Source organism: Phocoena phocoena, chromosome 5, assembly GCF_963924675.1.
Source record: "Phocoena phocoena chromosome 5, mPhoPho1.1, whole genome shotgun sequence".
Taxonomy (NCBI): domain Eukaryota; kingdom Metazoa; phylum Chordata; class Mammalia; order Artiodactyla; family Phocoenidae; genus Phocoena; species Phocoena phocoena.
Window position 1 is genome coordinate 11,483,484 of NC_089223.1, and position 19,236 is coordinate 11,502,719.

Consider the following 19,236-nt stretch of genomic DNA (forward strand, 5'->3'; position numbering starts at 1 on the left):
TTATGTGCTTTAGTTAAGCTTTTGGAAAGTTCTGAAAATGAGAAGCTATAAAGAAGTGGAATGAGTTCTCTTTGCTCATAAGTGGAAGCACTTTTCCCACCACTGCTTGTTTTTGGTATCCTTCAAGAGCTGGTAGGTTTATCAACTTTTCTGCCTCAGTAAGGTGTGAGTAATATATAAACTAAACGGATTCAGGACCTTAATTACACCTGAAAGATCCCTTCACGGAAACCCCAGGTTAGTATTTGAATAACTGGGAGAAGTTAGACGTACACTAGGGGCCAGGAACCTTGGCGGGGTGGCACGTTTAAGAATTCTGCCACACTGAGGATCAAAAAAATAAAAAAGTTAATTTGTCCAGTGTAGAACGGGGATTTGAAATCTAAGTACAGTATTTTGTAATATTTTGTTATATGTCACCTTTTATAAAGTTTACACTAGTAACCAAGCTAAGTGTAATATTGCATGTTGTATTGTATTTTGCCAGTTAATACATGGAGTTTTCTAACTTGACCGTTCTTTACTTGAGATATTTTCATTTATTTAAAATAAATTAGTTCTTCTGAGGAATTGGGAGGGGAGGAAAAACTTAGGAACTTGCATTTATTTAGTATATGTTATCTGCTTCAAATATTCCATATACCTATGAAAATGGCATGTCTATAGTACAGTCTGGTAAAGTGACAGATATATTAGCTTCTGAAGTGAATAGCTGTATAGCATGATTACTCAATAATTTTTTAAGCAGTAATGAATTTAACAGATAATTTACTTTTATAATCAAAAATGAAAGTGTTATCTCCAAAAGGAAAATGAAAAAAGCAGTTTGACATCAGTTGTTTCTTGAACTATTGTGCTTAAGTGACATCCTATAAATTTCTTTGGAATATTATTAAAATCAAATTATTTATATGTGTGTGTATGCATGTGTGTAAAACAATTACTCTTCAAATTACTTTAGGGGGGGTATGTGCATGTAAAAATGAAAGTAAAAGTTATTCAAGGGGAAGCATCTCAAAATGTCATGATTTCCATACATAGCAAAAAAGCCAGAAAGTTCATACTACCATTCAATTCAGTATAGAGAAATTTCACTTTTTTCAAGATACAAAATGAATCTAGAGTCATTATTCTGCATAGCATGTAACTCTCTAATTGTATTCAGAGAAGTAAAATAAAGTTTGCCAACAACGGAAAAGAGGGACCAGAAAATTTGTTGACAGCGTATCCAATGAACACAGTTTCGGACAATAGGATGGATACATGTTAGGCCTGACTGGATCTATTCATCTGCCTTTCCACAGCTGGCATGCCTCCTCCACAATGGAAGAAAAGCTACAGAAAGTTTCTCTCTTTTGCAAACAACATGTAGAGCAACTTCCTTGCCTCTCCATGATCTTTATTGTACATTGAGATACTTTTCTATAGAATAGGTGAAGAAATTACACTATTATTAAAGAGTGATAACTAACTTAATCTGTATACAGGAACAGTAAAGATCCTGTTTCTGTTCATGCTAATGACAAATAATTGGAAGAAACGCTATAAGAACATGGTGATCCATGAGGCTAAACTGTGCCAAAGACCGCACATTTTTCTGGTGCACGTTACACAGTTTCATCCAAAGTATGAGCAGTCTTGTGTCATGGTGGTGCTCACTTGTGAATGGCTGTCATTGCAGTGGTTGGGTATGGAAACTTGCTATAAAAAGCTGTTGATTTTCATATCCCTGTCTCTAAAGTGCTGCTCAGTCTAGAGATTTATTTTACTCTGATTAACATTTCACTTCCCATTAGTTACCTGCCAGAATCTCTTATTTAGCAAGTGTCCTTTCTTGTAAGTAGTTACCCCTTTAAAAGTTAAAAATGATCACATATGTATTTGGCTGTTCACTAATTCATATATGCTACACATAGTTTGCTGACATTAATTTGTTTACAAAATGCCTCAAATATCACCAAAAATCTGTAGGATCAAATAGCCTCCAATAGGCATTAGTAAACTATGTAATGATGTTCTTTTTTTCATTCCTTTGTAATTCTATCTGATGCATTTACCTTCAAAAAATATATTTATTTATTTTCTCAAATTATAGAATATGTTCTGTTTCCTACTGCATATAAATGGTTTATCTACAAACTGGCTGGGATTCCTTATTTCCAAATTAGATAATTTTCAGGAGCTCTTTCCCATCTCAGATTATATTCTGATAGGTTTCCAGGTTTAACTAATGTATATCTACAAAAGGTGCTAAACTTGTATTTGCAGGTTCTACAGAAAAACATGCTCGCTTGGATTCATAGCATATTTGAAAATTTATTAAGCATTGCTGAACTATGATTATTTCTCTAGTTATATTTGTTATATCTTAATTTAAGAAGGATCTTTGGGATTTGTTAAGAATTTACACAAATTTCTAATTACATTTAGATAAATAATGCAAAATTTTATTGGGAAATGGGACTCTAGAGCATGAAACCTCTTAGAACACTCTTTTCAAATTTTCACTGCTTTATGAAAGCTATCTACAAGGTGAAGTCCAAGGCAAATAAAGCTGAAGTGTGGATCTCTGAACAACAATTTTGACTCAAGACCTTATATGTTGACACATTTTGCACAAATATTATTATACTGTTAATATGGTTTGTGATACCTTTTAAAATATTCAATCTTATAATCAAATTTGATTTATTGAACACACTGTTATTGCCTAATATGCAACAAGCACTTTTCTTTGTACTGATTATTTTTTATGAATATAGAAAACAAACTCCCTTGCCTCGTGGAACCTGTATTTTAGAGATGGGAAGAACATAAACAATAACAAAATAGTTAAGATATGTAATCTGTCAGATGGTGATATGTATGATGCTAAAACAATGAATGAAGGAAGGAGGAAAGGGAGTGGAGACAGAGGCTCCAATTTTAAATAGGGTGATCAAGGAAGGTCTCACTAAGAAGGTATCATTTGAGAAAAGACCCAAAGAGGTTGAGAAAACCAGCCATGTATTTGTCTAAAGGGAAGAGCCTTGCAAGCAGAAGGAAGAACAAAATCAAGATCTCTGACATAGGAACATGTGTTGTGTGTTCTAGGGACATTAAGGAGGTTGGGGTAACTGGATGTTAATGAGCAAGAGGCTGAATACTAGGGTCTGAGATCTGAAATTTAACAAAGGATCCAATTACAGAGGCCTCTATAACCCCCTGGAAGGATTTTTTGACTATTCTACAGATCTGTTGATATGCCTACCATTCCTGGCTGCCTCTGACATTCCAGCTACCTTTTAAAACCAGTTTTGGTCTCCCCCAGGTTTTCTCAGAGTTTTTATGTTGGTTCCTTCGATATGGCTCCCTTTACCTTCTGAAGTTTCTGTTTATTTGATTTGGTGGAGGGAAGCCTTTACTAGTTTGTCATCTTGTCAGAACCTTGAAGCATAAAATTGTTTTGAAATACAATTTGAGAAGCAAATATTTCAGACTTTGAGCCGCTGTTAAACTTACCTATACTATCTTTTTATAATATGTAATTTCTGACATTTTCCAGCCTCTGTAAATAATACCTAACTGCAAGAGGAAGCACATTACATTTTTGGACAATTTAATAAGAAGAAAAAGTTTCCTTATATTAAAATTAGACACCTTAAAAAAAAACTGTATTCAGTACATCTATAAACTCACATAGATTAAATATACACGTTACAGAATTATGACCAAAAGAGACATTAAAAATTACCACTTCTAATTCTTCAGGTTTTCAACCTTTGATAAGTAACTTACTGATCATATAAATGTGACTTGTTTAAGAGGTTAGGTGCCATCTCAGACTGACAAGACATCAGGTGTCCCTCACTAATTCTAAGGGAACCTTGGCTAGAGGAACTTCTTCAGAATGTTAAGCAGCACCAAGGAAGATATGGCTGAAAATGAGACAAAGTAAAAGTAAGCGGAAGCCTAAAAATTCAAGGTTTTTTAGCTGTAAGTGGAGACCTTAGAGAAAACAATTGTAGAGCAGATCTCAATGAAAGATGATAATCACTCTCCAGAAGTGTTGGATCTTTAACTTTTCTTTTATAGCCCTTTTTGGGAAAACTGAGTTTACAATATCAGCATTAAATAGCCTTAGGAAGCATCAATAGGATTAAAGGAATTAAAAATAAAAATTCAGACTGAATGAAACAGTCTGTGGTTCATTATGTCCTCCTTTTGTAGAGGATATAGGGCAATAACATAGGTGTAAGCCTCAACGAAGTGTATCCTTTTATACCAGTGGTTCTTAAACTTTAGCATGCATTAGAGTCACCAGGAGAGTTTGTTAAAAAACAGATTGCTAGTCCCCACTCCAGTTCATAGATGACAGTGATGCTGCTTTTCTAGGGGCCAGTCTTTGAGAACCAGGATTCTCATAGGTAAGTATTCTTAGGGTCATATATTACCTAGGTGATTACTCTTAGGATAATATATTTTGGGAGGTTAGAAAAATGTCTTCACATAGGGATCCAGGATTTTTGCAGCTTTTGGATTCATTATCCTAGAGGGTCTCTGTGCATACAGACATCAGGAGACAAAGACCATGCAAACACTTGGTTCTTAACCAATGTCTTGTACTGGAAACGGCATATATCCCATGTCTCCTCACATTCTTTTGACCAAACGTAACTATAAAAGAATCTAGAAAATGGCAATGGAATTTCAGCTCCTAACACCAGAGATTCTGATTCAGTATATCTGGAGAGGAAGGTTTGATCTTTAAAAGCTCTATCACTGATTGAGTTATTCGCTAAGTTTCAGAATTCTGGTTCCACCACTATGGTTCAACAAAGAAATATTGAGGGTCTATTATATGAAAGACACTGTGCCAGCCAGTGGGGACTATTAACTTTGATGGAAAGTTAAACATGAGCCCTGTTTTGGGAGGGCTTCCAGCTTAATGAGAGAGAGAGAGATAAACACAGGACCCTTATGCCAGGTTAATTCTCTAGATGTGTATTGAAACTCTCAACTTCCTTACTTCCTGTTCACTCTTTAACCCATTTTAATTTGGCTTCCACTCCCACTAGTTCCATTGAAGTAGGTTTTATTAAAATAATGAACAATGTCCATGTTATCAAACACAGGACAAGGATATTTATCTGTCCTCAATTTTCTGAATAGCATTTCATATATTTGGCCATTCTAATTATTTGAAAAACTTTTCCTTTTTGCTGCTTTTAATGCTTTTCTTAGTTGATATTTCCCCTGGATCAATCATTGTACCTTCTAATCCATCCTGGATTACTTTTCTTCTTCTAATTAAGACTGGATTGCCTCTGGGATTTGTTTGGGTCTCTTTTTTCTCCGTTTATGATATTTCCTTATATGATCATGTCCAGTCTTAGGTCTTTAATCCCCAAAGATATGTTGATGACTTTCAAATGTATGTATCCTACTCAGACCTCTTTCTCTTAAGCTTCATTTCCACATATTAATTTGCCAACCTAACATCTCCCCTCAATTTTAATAGACATATGAAACGGAACATATACAACTGCTTTTTTTTTTTTTTCAAAAGAGGAATACTACATACCATGTCATTGAGTGAAACTGTTTGAAGAGATAAATTAAGGATAGTTTGAAGACATTCATTGTTGTCTCTTCTTTGAGCACATCTTATTCTGAAAGCAGAATATTTTTGGCTCAGGAATGGACTAAACTTTTAACACAGATACAGTTTATTAGTATAAGAACTATAGATTTTGGAACCCAGAAGCTTTAGATTCAAGTTCTGGCTCATTTATTTCTAGCTATGTGATTGGTAATTCACCTAACTCTTCTGATTGTCAGTCTCTTCACCTATAAAATGAGGATGAAGGGAGCTACCTAACAGGAATTTCAACATTTAGAAATATTGTTGCTCTTTTCTTACAAATAGAACTAACAGTGGCAAGCATACACAACTTTGGCCATTTTTGTAAGATTTACTGTAAGATTATCTAGCAAGTGATTACAGAAAATAGGACTTGAAAGTTGAATTTTCATAAGTTTTTGACTTACAGATAGTCAATGACTGTGATACAGATCTTGGTAGCTGAAAGAAATTGGGTATATTTTGCAACCATTACATCTAATAAATACCTAAAAATATTGCCATCCTTGTAAGGAAACTCATATCTCATTCACTGCTGTCTAGTCTACAGTTATAATAGAACCATTGTTTTCTCACTGTTTTAAAGATATTTTATAGGGCAACCCCCTAGCATTATCTTTATGCAGCTCCCTAACATTAGTTGCTTATTCAGTATATGAAATAGCATAAAATAGGGCATGTCGGAAAATTTTTTTCAGTAGATTGCTGTAAAATCTTTGGTTTTGCTAGTTAAAAGTGCTTATGTAATAAGATAAAATTTTTACAGGTGGGTTCAGAGATAATGAAACCATGAGGTGTGAAATTTATATTAAGAGAATACCTTTTTGCTACCTGAAATATGCCACAGGGTGCATTCATTTTCTTTAGAAATGAAGACCATATTTTATAGTTCTGAAGTGCTTAATTTCAAATGACTTACTTAGTTAAGTTGACTCAGATTGGTAAAATGATTTTTTTTAATGTAGAAAGAGTGAATTTTTGTCTTAAGCATAAAATTAGAATTTTTACTGTGTAGAAAATGGGCTAAACTACGTTATTTGTGTGCAAAGTATGTTTGAATATTTGAAGAGCATGCATAGCATTCACATTATATATATTTTTTTCATACAGGTATTTCTTTCACCTGTGATTTTAATTATAGTACCATATATCAGTTCTCACTTTTTAAAAATGGTAATTGAAGGTAGTAATAAAAGAATCTAGTGAATTGTTACAGGAGGAAAAAAGGTTGAATCTGTTCCATTTCTAAAAATATCTGCAAGTCTTTTCAGTGAATGTACTTTTCAAGAAGCTACCTTCTTATCTTTTTTTTTTAATGTGCATCATTTCAGTTTGGGAAGAGTTTGAATTGCTCTGCTGTGTTAAAAAGTCTCTTTTCATAAACCAGTTATTTCTGTTCTTGTCATACCATTTAAGTTTGTAATAATAGGATATTGGTTCAATTAAATGTGTGATATGGGGAAATGGACTAAAACACGGGATATAAAGCTCTGGATAACTTCACAGAGTCAATATAAAAATAGTTAAAAATTAAAGAATTAAACTGTCATTTTCTAATTTTTTAATATAATGGTAACATACACATAACAGACTTTACCATCTCTCCCATTATTAAGTATACAATTTGATAGTTAAATATATTCATAATGTTGTGCTACCATCACCACCATCCATTTTCAAAACTCTTTTCATCTTGTAAAATGGAAACTCTGTACCCATTAAACAGTCACTCCCTATTCCCCTCTCCTTCCAGCCTCAGGACACAACCGTTCTCCTTTCTGTCTCTATGATTTTGACTACTTTAAGTACTTTGTATAAGTGGATTCATATAGTTTTTGTCTTATTATGACTGGCTTATTTCATTTAGCATAATGTCTTCAAGGTTCATTCATGTTGTGGTGTATATCAGCTTTTTCTTCCTTCTTAAGAATGAAAAATATTCCATTGTATGTATTTACTACACTTTGCTTATCCATTCATCCATCATTGAACACTTAGGTTGCTTGCATACGTTAGCTATTGAGAGTAGTGCTGCTATGAGAATGGGTGTACAAATGGCTCTTCAAGACCCTTCTTTAATTTTGGGGGAGTATATACACAGATGGAATTGCTGGTTCACATGATAATTCTATGTTTAATTTTTTGAGAGCTGCTATGATGTTTTTCAAAGCAGACGTACCATTTTACATTCCCACCAAGGGTACTCAAGGGTTCCAATTTCTCTACATCTTGCCAACACTTGTTATTTTATGTTTGTTTTTTTTAGTAGCCATCTTAATGAGTATGAGGTGTTACCTCATTGTTTGATCTTCATTTTCCTAATGGTTAGTAATGTTAAGTGTCTTTTCATGTACTTATTGACCACTTGTATATCTTCTTTGGAGAAGTGTTTGTTCAAGTTCTTTGCCCACTTTTGAATCCAGTTGTTCTTTTGTTGAGTTTTAGGAGTTCCCCATATATCTGGATATTAATCTCACATCAGAAACATGATTTACAAATATTTTCTCCTGAAGTGAATCTCTTGTAGACAGTATATACTTGGATCATGTATTTTTATAGCTATTCTGCCAAACTCTGTCTTTTTTTTTTTTTCTTTTTGCGGTATGCAGGCCTCTCACTGTTGTGGCCTCTCCCGTTGCGGAGCACAGGCTCCGGACGCGCAGGCTCAGCGGCCATGGCTCACGGGCCCAGCCATTACATGGCATGTGGGATCTTCCCGGACTGGGGCACGAACACGTGTACCCTGCATTGGCAGGCGGACTCTCAACCACTGCGCCACCAGGGAAGCCCCAAACTCTGTCTTTTGATTAGAGAGTTTATTTCATTTATACTTAATTACTGATAAAAAGGGAATTTTGTCATTTTGCTATTTGTTTTCCATATGTCTTATACCTTCATTATCTCTCATTTCCTGGATTACTGTTTTCTCTTTTGCTTAATTGGTTTTTTGGAGTGAAACATTTAAATTCCTTTCTCATTTCCATTTGTATATATTCTATAACTATTTCCTTTGTAGTAATCATGGAGATTACATTTAACATTCTAAAGTTATAACATTCTAATTTGAGTATATACCAATTTAACTTCAATAACATACAAAAACTCTGTTCTTTACACCTTCATCCTCAGTCCATTCAGTTGCTGATGACACAAAATTATATCCATATACATTGTGTGCCCCAAAATATAAACTAATGATTATTTAAATGTATTAGTCTCTTAAATTATGTGGAAAATAAAATGTGCAGTTACAAACCAAAGTTACAATCAATAATACTAGCTTTTAGATTAATGATTGTCTTTTAAATAAAATATCAGTGTCTTAAATCATGTAGAAAAAAATGGAGTTACCATCATTATAATAAAACTGACTTTTATAATTGCCTAAGTATTTACCTTTACTGACATCTTTATTTCTTCATGTGGCTTCAAGTTACTAGCTAGTGTCCTTTTATTCCAACCTGCAGGACTCCCTTTAGCATTTCTTGCAGAGCAGGCCTAATGATAATGAATAACCTCAGCTTTTATTTATCTGGTCATATGTTAATTTCTCCCTTAATTTCACCCACTGCCTTCTGGCCTCCAAAATCTCTGAGAAATTTGCTGGTAATCGTATTGAGGATCCCTTGTATATGACAAGTGCCTTTTCTCTTGCAGCCTTGAAGATTCTCTCTTTGACTTTAGACAGTTTGATTATGATGTGTCTCAGTGTGGGTTTCTCTAAGTTCATCTTACTTGAATGTTCATATACCAATCTTCTTGGGTATTTATATTCATGTCTTTCATCAAGTTTGGGAAATTTTCTGACATTATTTCTTCAAATATTCTTTCTGATCCTTTCTTTCTCTCTTCTCCTGAGATACTCACAGGCCTTTAAACTTTGTTCACTTTTCTTCAATCTTTTTTCTATCTGTTCTTCAGACTTAATAATTTCCATTGTCCTATCTTCAAGTTCACTGATTCTTTATTTTGTGTGCTCTTTGAATCTGTCTGGTAAATTTTTCGTTTTCATTATGTACTTCTCAGTTCCAGAATTTCTTTGTGGTTTCTTTTTAGGTTTTATTATACTTTCATTGTTATTTCCATTTTGTTCATCCATTGTTTTCTTGACTTTCTCCACACCTTTTTCCAGTTTTTTGAATGTCTTTCAAGCAGCTGTTTAAAATCTTTGACTAAATGTCTTGCCACCTCTTTTAAAGGATAGTTTCTGTTGATTTTTTTTTTCTCTTAGATGGGCCATACTTTCCTGTTTCTTGTATGCCATGTGATTCTTTTATTGAAAACTGGACATTTAAATATAATGATATGATAATTCTGAGAGTTAAATTCAGATTCTTCCCTTTACTACCAGTTTGCTCCATTTTTTTGTTGTTTTTGTTTTTATTTATTATTATCATTTTTATTGTTGTAGGCTGTCTCTGTGCCAGGGATCAACCTGCATTGTAAACCTAAGGTCTTTTCAGCTCTTTTCTGAGCCTGCTTTTTTCTCTAGGCAATGACTTTTCATTTCCCTGTGTATGTAGTGCTTTTGAATGCCCTTGTCGGTAATGTCTGGCTCCCAAAAAGAGAAAAATGAATTGGAGTGGGGGAATAAAAGACTGCTGGCCCTCTTTTTAACCCCTCTGGCAGACACTTCAGCCAGAGAGGGAGGGGCTTGCAAAAGTGGAGGGACATGCAACAACAATGACTGCCAATATAAAATACAAAATTAAAAAAAAATTGAAAAATAAAAAAATATCTAATTTTGACTGGACAAAAAAATGGCTGCTAGCCTCTTTTTCTACACCTCTAATATCAGAAGCAGCAATCAGTCATCAGAGCACAGATCCCTGAAATATGGAGGACAGGGTCCATTTTGCCCACAAGCTGTATGCTAGGTGCTCCTGAAATGGCTTACAGCTGCCAGCTACATAACTGAGGGGTGGAGGATGGGTGGCTGGTACTGTGGTAAGGCCTGACATTGACTGAAATTAACTGCAGTTCACACTCTAAGTCTTCCTCTGGAAGTTGCAATCCTTCAATATATTCTAGAGTTCCACAATAGTTTTGTCAGATAGAATCTAACCCTCCAATTGTTGTCTAAGTAGGGAAACAGATTCCTGATGCTTCCTACTTCATCATCTGCCCAGAATTTCTGTAAATAGTGCCATTTTTATTAAGAAAAATACAGATTATTGATCTTTCAATATCTGATATTCTTTAAAAAGTACAAATAATTCTTATTAGAAGAACTGATTTGGACTTTCTATTCCCCAAAGACCAAATTTATATAAAAATATGTGTAAGCTATTCAGAGAAGATCTATGTTACAGCATAAAATGATTGTTTTAAAGATTAGCCTCTATTATGCTCCACATGGAGAAGTCAGATTATCTGTCCCTTAAGCAATGTTCATTTTCTTTTCTCCCACAGACTTTTGGAAAACATACAGTAAAGTCAGATGTTTAAGTGGCAGTACTATCAGTTTAAATGTGCTTTGGGTTTCTGGGTAACTTTACAAGAATTCCAAATGAAATGTGAATTCAAATGTCATTGGAGAGTTAGCGTGAGAAAAAGGACTTGTGCTACAATGAAGAATCCCTTCATGAGTTTGACTTAGCTCACATTGTGATGGCATGTCACATTCCAACATAAATGCCTCCCCTGAAATGGTAGAGATAGTCATTGATAATTTATCTACTTGGTCTATGATTTGCCCTTCTCATTTTAAGTCACTCTTTTATAATATATTGAGGGAAATTGAGGATTTAAAGGTATCTGCAATATAAAAATATTTCTTATATTACAATATGCTTTCAAGTATTAACGTAGAATCATTTAAATGATCTGTGTGGAGTTTTATCTCCTTCCAGTTATATCTTTCTATACTAATCATAAATAATTCTGTCTGTGATCTCAGCAATATCCTCTTTGAACTTGATTATCTATATTTAAAACAAAATGATGCTTGTCTGTAAAGTAGATAATTATGGTGGGTGAATTGGGAGTTAATAGTATAATGTACTTTGAACTCTGAGAACAAAATGCTAAGTAAGCAGTAGACACTGGGAGATACTGAACCCGTTAGTTTCTATATCTGGTCACAGTTTTAATATTACAGACCTAGGTAAATTAGTAAAGGTCTTTGATATATAAAGTCAATGACTCTGGCATTGTTGTTCTGTTAGGATCACTAGTCACTAAAATAGAAAAAATTCTAAGGTCTTAAAAGAATGAAAGGCTAGATAGAGATTTGTTCTGAACCCTGAATTTAAGACTATATCAAAGTGCGTATGTTATTGGAACTCAATTAATAGTATTCTAAAGTTAATGCAAAAATTGTCATTTAACATGTTTAGAAAATTTACTTCAACTTGGTTCGTTGTATATGGTAGATAATTATCCCAAAAGCAGATTTAAATTTTGGGAAAAAATGTGTAAATTCTTGAGTTAAACTACTCTTTAAATGGTATAGTTTAGTTTATTGGGATTAATATTGTATCTACAAAAAACATGCAAAAATATTATTGAAAAACTTTTGTAAACTGGGCCTAGTTAATAAACATTTCTCAAACAAAAAGATTAAAACCTATTTGAGAGTTTTAATATACACATAAAATTTTGATAATAAAAATATCACTTGGTAATATAGAAATTTATTATAATAAATATATTGTCATATATTAAGCTTATAGATATCTTAGGGAGTTTGCCTTGAAAGTGAGAGCTGTGAATTTTGCCACAGTCATTACTAGCTTTAAGTCTTGGGAAAGTTACTTGCCCTGAGCCTCATTTCCATCAAAGGGTTTTCATCAATACTAAATGATATAATGCCAGTAAACTACTTATTACAATGCTTATTACTAATAAATGTTAATTATTATTATTTCAATTATTATAAACTTGAGAGTAACACAACATATTATCTATAATTCAGAATAATATTTGCTAATTGCCATGACTTTGGTGTATATCCAGCACAGCCTTTCAACAATTAGAGTTATTATTTTGATTTACTTCCTTAGAATGCTCATGAAGGGTTAGATAAGGTGAACTGAGGAAAGTATACCTCTGATTGAAAGGAAAGATAGAGTTCTAAAAACCCTATTTCCTGTCTACGAAGAAATTAATGTAGAACATATTCAGAAAATTTCTATTGAATGAGAAAAGACTGCTGGAAATACTTGTTATACAGAATTAATTCATGGAGGATATCTCAATGTAATTAATATTATCTAGGCAGATTTTATATATATATTCACACACACACTCACACATGCATAAACACACACATATATATGCGATACCTTCATTTTAATAATATCCTCACTGAAATAGTAGCTAGTCTGTATGCTCAGATGAAGATGCCAAATGATATAGAAAATGCTAAGTTCATTTGGTCACAATTCTGCTAAATTTTCCTGCTGTCTAGTAGTATTGAACTTGTTCAACCTTTTTTCTTCTTGTGAAGGGTGAAATAAAGGAGAAATCTGATTTAATATTGTATCTACAAAAAACATGCAAAAATATTATTGAAAAACTTTTGTAAACTGGGCCTAGTTAATAAACATTTCTCAAACAAAAAGATTAAAACCTATTTGAGAGTTTTAATATACACATAAAATTTTGAAAAAATTTGACCTCCAGAGTGAAATTGCTGAAACTTCTAAGGCAAAAGACAATAAATTTTATGTGAAAACTCTTATGTTCAGGTTTTTACTATAATTCTTCAATTTTAAATACTTCATTGGCTTATAGTAAATGAATTTGTTATGCTGATTACCAGACTAGTACTCATTATCAAATATATACGTATCTGTATATATATTCTCTAGTATTACTAGTTATTGAATATATATCTAATATATTTAGTAGTACTAGTTATTGTCACACATATGTATACATGAATGACATAATGGATTATATAGGTAATATATATATGCACATACATGGAGTATGTGCTTGAAATGAAAAAAAACAAACAAAAAAGCATTATATGGAAGAAATAGTTCCAAACTTGAAACCGGAAAACCTAAATTCTTACTCCACCCCTTCTCTTGGCTGTGTAATTTTGGTTAAATTACTTAAAATCTTTTCACTAAAATTTCTGAAAAATGAGAAAGTTTTTGTATACCATCCTTAAAATTTCAGCTATGAGTTATGAAATACACAATTGCTCTTTCTGTTATCATCTTATGAAGGCATCTTAATTCTGCTATGGTCTGATGCAAGATGTAATGGATTTCAGCTGTCCTGTCAGCAAATCACTTGTGAAGAAACAAAATGGCTGGCTTCGATGATTATCTCTGTGTTGAGGGAAGGTTGACAGGGTGGATGAATGGATGGATAAAGAGGAAAAAAGAAGAGGAAAAAATGCACAGAGAGAGATACCAAGAGAATCAACTCTGTTGCTTCAAAGAAAATTAAAGATTCAATGCATGTAGTACCTTTGAAAAGTTTATTCTTTTTAAAACTATGTATCATAGAGAATTTATATATATTAGGCAAAATTAAATAAGTAAAGAGTTTGAACTCTGAGAATAAAAAAGACTAGTTACTTTGATTTTATTTGCAGCTCTGAAATCTGATCATATGTTTTGGGGCAGTTGTTTCATACATGTCTGTTTAGATGATAAGGTTTTAAGCAGAAATTGTGCAAGGGTAATGTTCATGTGTTGATCCTTTCTTGTTTTCAATTTTTAGAATTATTTATTTTAAAAGATATTTGGTATGTTAGTTATATAAAATGAGATATGCAGACCTTCGAGTAATTTTGTCAACTCTGTATGTGGAAAAATTCTTTTTATAGAAGTGCTGGATCTGGTGGACCCCGACTAGGTCCTTCCCTTGCCTTGTGTTGCTTGTGCCAATCGAATGAGACCAGATTTGGCAAAGCAGAGCAGAAACTTTATGCCTTGATCAAGGAATGGGGAAGGGAAGTGGGAAAGTTTTAAGGGTTAAGAGATGGGTGTGCCATCAGAACCCGGGGAAAGTGGCAGTAAGTTCCAGAAAAAGCCAAAACATGCACAGTCCTATGGGCTCTTTTGTGCAGGACATTAATTGTGCTAGCAAAGTGCAAGTCCTCCCTTTCAGAGGAGATCCTAGCATGGTAATGAAGCAAAGGCAACTTTCAGATGTTTTGGGTCTCATCTGTACAGGTGCTGCCCTGGTGGTCAGGCTGGAACCAGTTCAGGGCAGTGGACTGTCACCATCTTGGACCTTTCTGCTCAAGCTGTTTCTGTGGTCTGGCTTATGTGGCTTCTGCCTTAGTTTTTGTTAAGCAGGCACAGCTGTGGACATAGACTAACAGACCGTGGTATGGAAAGAAAGAAAGTAGGTTAACCTCTGTACAGGTATGGGTCTCTTTCTGGTGACCCTTCAAGATGTGTATCCAAATCTTTCTCAATATTTTTAGAGGAAAATTCTGAGCTAGGTGAAGACATTTTCTTTCTTTCACTACCTTCCCAGCTAAACAATGTTTCCTCTACTTTCCTCTTATCTTATGTATAAGATAAAGATGAATTTAAATATTCAAACTAAAACTATAAGTATATGATTAATACTTTGCTGAATAATTTGGGAGTCATGATAATACCTGTGATAATAAATTCACATACAGGTACATTTGCAATTCTACTTTTGTTCTAATTTAGAATTAGTTGTAACTTACATTTTTATTCCTATATTTGAATTTAGGTATCGTATTTTACAAGATCATGCCTAACTAATATAAGGAAAGTTTAAACTATTCCTGTTTCTTGAGTATCTAATATATTCAGGCTCTGTTATAGACACTAACAAAGATAGGTTCTATGGCCCAGGAAATTATATTTTGCTAAGGAGACAAGGCATATATCCATGGTGGAGACAACACCATGAATAAAGACATGAAGGTATAAAAGCTTAAAATGTTTTTGAGAGTTATGGATGTGGTCAGGTTAGTAACTTCTTTATTTTTTAAAAATTTATTTTTTGGTTGCATACGGTCTTCGTTGCTGTGCACAGGCGTTCTCTAGTTGTGGCGAGCGGGGGCTACACTTTGTTGCAGTGCACGGGCTTCTTATTGCGGTGGCTTCTCTTGTCATGGAGCACAGGCTCTAGGTGTGTGGGCTTCAGTAGTTGCGGTGTGTGGGCTCAGTAGTTGTGGCTTGAGGGCTCTAGAGTGTAGGCTCAGTAGTTGTGGCGCACGGGCTTAGTTCTGCAGCACGTGGTATCTTCCCAGACCAGGGATCGAACCCATGTCCCCTGCATTGGCAGGTGGATTCTTAATCACTGCACCACCAGGGAAGTCCCAGGTTAGTAACTTCCTACAAATGTTTGTTTTCAACAGGCATATTTACAAATGCAAATTTTAGAAAATGATTTTATTAACCTGTACATATGACCCTTTACAATAGTTAAAAAATTAAGACTTCAACATTTTTAATGCCACTATAAACTATAATTAATTACTTTCTAAGACATAAGTAGACAAGGATGATATATTTTGTATTTAAAAACTTGTATGTAGTGCTCGCTTCAGCAGCACATATACTAAAATTGGAACGATACAGAGAAGATGAGCATGGCCCCTGCGCAAGGATGACACGGAAATTCGTGAAGTGTTCCATATTTTTCAACAAACATGTGAAAGAATGATCAACATCATTAATCATTAGAGAAATGCAAATCAAAACTACAATGAGCTGTCATCTCACACTGGTCAGAATGGCCATCATCAAAAAATCTACAAACAATAAATGCTGGAGAGGGTGTGGAGAAAAGGGAACCCTCTTGCACTGTTGGTGGGAATATAAATTGATACAGCCACTATGGAGAACAGTATGGAGGTTCCTTAAAAAAGTAAAAATAGAACTACCATATGACCCAGCAATCCCACTACTAGGCATATACTCTGAGAAAACCATAATTCAAAAAGAGTCATGTACCACAATGTTCATTGCAGCTCTATTTACAAGAGACAGGACATGAAAGCAACCTAAGTGTCCATCAACAGATAAATGGATAAAGAAGATGTGGCACATATATACAAGGGAATATTACTCAGCCATAAAAAGAAACGAAATTGAGTTATTTGTAGTGAGGTGGATGGACCTAGAATCTGTTATACAGTGTGAAGTAAGTATAACAGTAAGTATAACAGTAAGTATATAAGTAAGTATATATGGAATCAAAAAAAGAATGGTCATTAAGAACCTAGGGGCAAGATGGGAATAAAGACACAGACCTACTAGAGAATGGACTTGAGGATACGGGGAGGGGGAAGGGTAAGCTGGGACAAAGTGAGAGAGTGGCATGGACATATATACACTACCAAATATAAAATAGCTAGCTAGTGGGAAGCAGCTGCATAGCACCGGGAGATCAGCTCAGTGCTTTGTGACCACCTAGAGGGGTGGGATAGGGAGGGTGGGAGGGAGGGAGATGCAAGAGGGAAAAGATATGGGGATACATGTATATGTATAACTGATTCACTTTGTTATAAAGCAGAAACTAAGACACCATTGTAAAGCAATTATACTCCAATAAAGATGTTTTAAAAAAAAACTTGTATGTAGACTCACCTGAATATGTCACTCTCTTTGTGTCAGGATAAGTGAAGCCTTTTTTCCCTCCCATGGATGGAGCAGATCATAAGTCCCAAATAGTGGAAATGACTAATTAAAAATTGCTCGAACGGGAATATTTAGGAGGTGTTTGTTCTCTGCCTGTTTTCTTGGTTATTCTTCCCTCCAGTTTGGCCAATGCAAAGTGTAAATAGAGTATAATTTGTTGATCAAACACTGTGTGTGTGTGTGTGAGTGAGTGTGTAAGTGGCGGAAGAATTATTTCATCTTGACAATAAGTTGGATCTGGTTTTCACCTCCAGGTTATAAAAACAGTTAAAATGTGCTAATAAAAATAGCTGGGAAAGAAATAGATGCTGTGTCATCATGTAAGCTATATAGCTATGTATGTTGCATTTGAGAAACTTTAGTTTCAAAAAGTAAATCTAGGATATTTGAAGTTAAATTAGACTGCTAATATGTGTGTGTGTTAATACAAAGGATAAAGAGATGACATTGCAATACTATTGGAAGTGCATGCCATAAGAAAGAACTGTCTTTCCTGAGATTCTTCATGTGGAACTTACGAGGTTGTTTCAGAATACTTGTGTTTGATACAAAATGCTTCATTTAACAGTACTTTTGTGGTAAAAAGCCAAATTTAAGATGAGAGTTTATAGCTGAAGGAAAAAGTAAATAAATAAATAAGTGTATTTGAAATGTTGGCTAGGATTTCTTGTTCTTTGGTTTATGCTGCTTGTGTGCAGTAAGATGAATCATTTCTTTTGTGTACTTCTTTGCTGTTTGCAGAAAGATGAACTGCTTTCAGTATGTCTTAATTCAGCACAGAATTGACTAATTTCTTATCATTTTGGCAGGTTTCTGCCATTTATTAAGCCAGGTTTAATGTTTAAAGCAATTTTAAGTGTTCTGTCAGGTAATAGTAAAATGCTTCCATTAAAAATGCATTAGCAGTACTCAGCAGAAGTCAGTAACATCACCTGCTATAAAAAAAGTTTGATTAGAAACTTTTCCAAAAGACCCATTTAGAATCCATGACAAGCTGAAACATCTCTATATAAATATACATCACTTCTTTGAGAATAGACATTTAGATTATCTGGTTTAAAACGTTGATTATTTTCGCTCCAGTTATAGCACATTTATATCACACTTCCTAAAAAGCTGCTAAAGAAATTTTTATATCCCAGTCTGATAATATTAGATTTCAGTGTAAGGATTAACTTAGATTCTCATAAATATTATCACAAATTAAAATGAGTCTTCAAGAATGTGAATTAAAATTATCAAGATAAATCTAAAATTTATTGCCTAAATATTAGTTTATAAAGTATATTTCTAATTCAGAGGTGACAGGATAGGGCAGAAATTAATGTCTATTACATATGTTGATTACATCAATAAAGTATTAATAGTCTGGGTATTAGCTATATAATAGTGTAATTAAGAAATAATTTATTTATCAATTTAAAAAATTTCTTCACCCTTTTCTCGTGTTCTTAGCCATGGCAGGTATTCACATACATAGGAAACATAAAGGAAGGATTTAAAAAGGCTGGTCAAAGTAGTCAGTGAATCCATGCAAACATAGAAGAGCAGTGGTAAGAGAAAGCCAACCTGACACAGTAAGCCTATTAGACGCTCTGCCTTCTCTAGCAAAAAGTAATCATTTCTTGCTTTCCCATGGTGAAGCCACATAGGGTGGAGAGGTCAAAAGGAACTTGCCACAGTTGTTAGAAATGGACATAGATTCATCCTTGCTTTATCATGAACTGACTCTAATAATGCATGTTTAATATCATAATTATCTTTCGCTAGAAGACTTGGGGCTTCAGCTAAAGAATTATTAAATCAACAAAATTGATAGATGTAAAGTGTGTCTGCTTCTGTTTATACATATATGTGTATTTGTGTGTATGTGTAAACATATATATGCATACTTGTGTCTGCACATATAGTGCGTTTATCTTTTCATGTGTGTATAATACCCGTATTATATGTGGAAAATCATTTTTATATACACATAATTTTATTTCTTCACACACTGTAATGAATATAGTCAAGAAA

General features: G+C 33.9%; 1 protein-coding gene and 1 non-coding gene across 3 annotated transcripts in view; both read left to right on the forward strand.

The window, feature by feature from the left end:
- GRID2 (glutamate ionotropic receptor delta type subunit 2) overlaps positions 1–19,236 on the forward strand; it is a 1,355,780-nt gene that overhangs the window by 234,374 nt on the left and 1,102,170 nt on the right. The window lies entirely within an intron of this gene.
- LOC136123991 (U6 spliceosomal RNA) lies at positions 16,112–16,218 on the forward strand. The gene has a single exon (XR_010655941.1). It is a non-coding gene; the product is annotated as a U6 spliceosomal RNA (small nuclear RNA).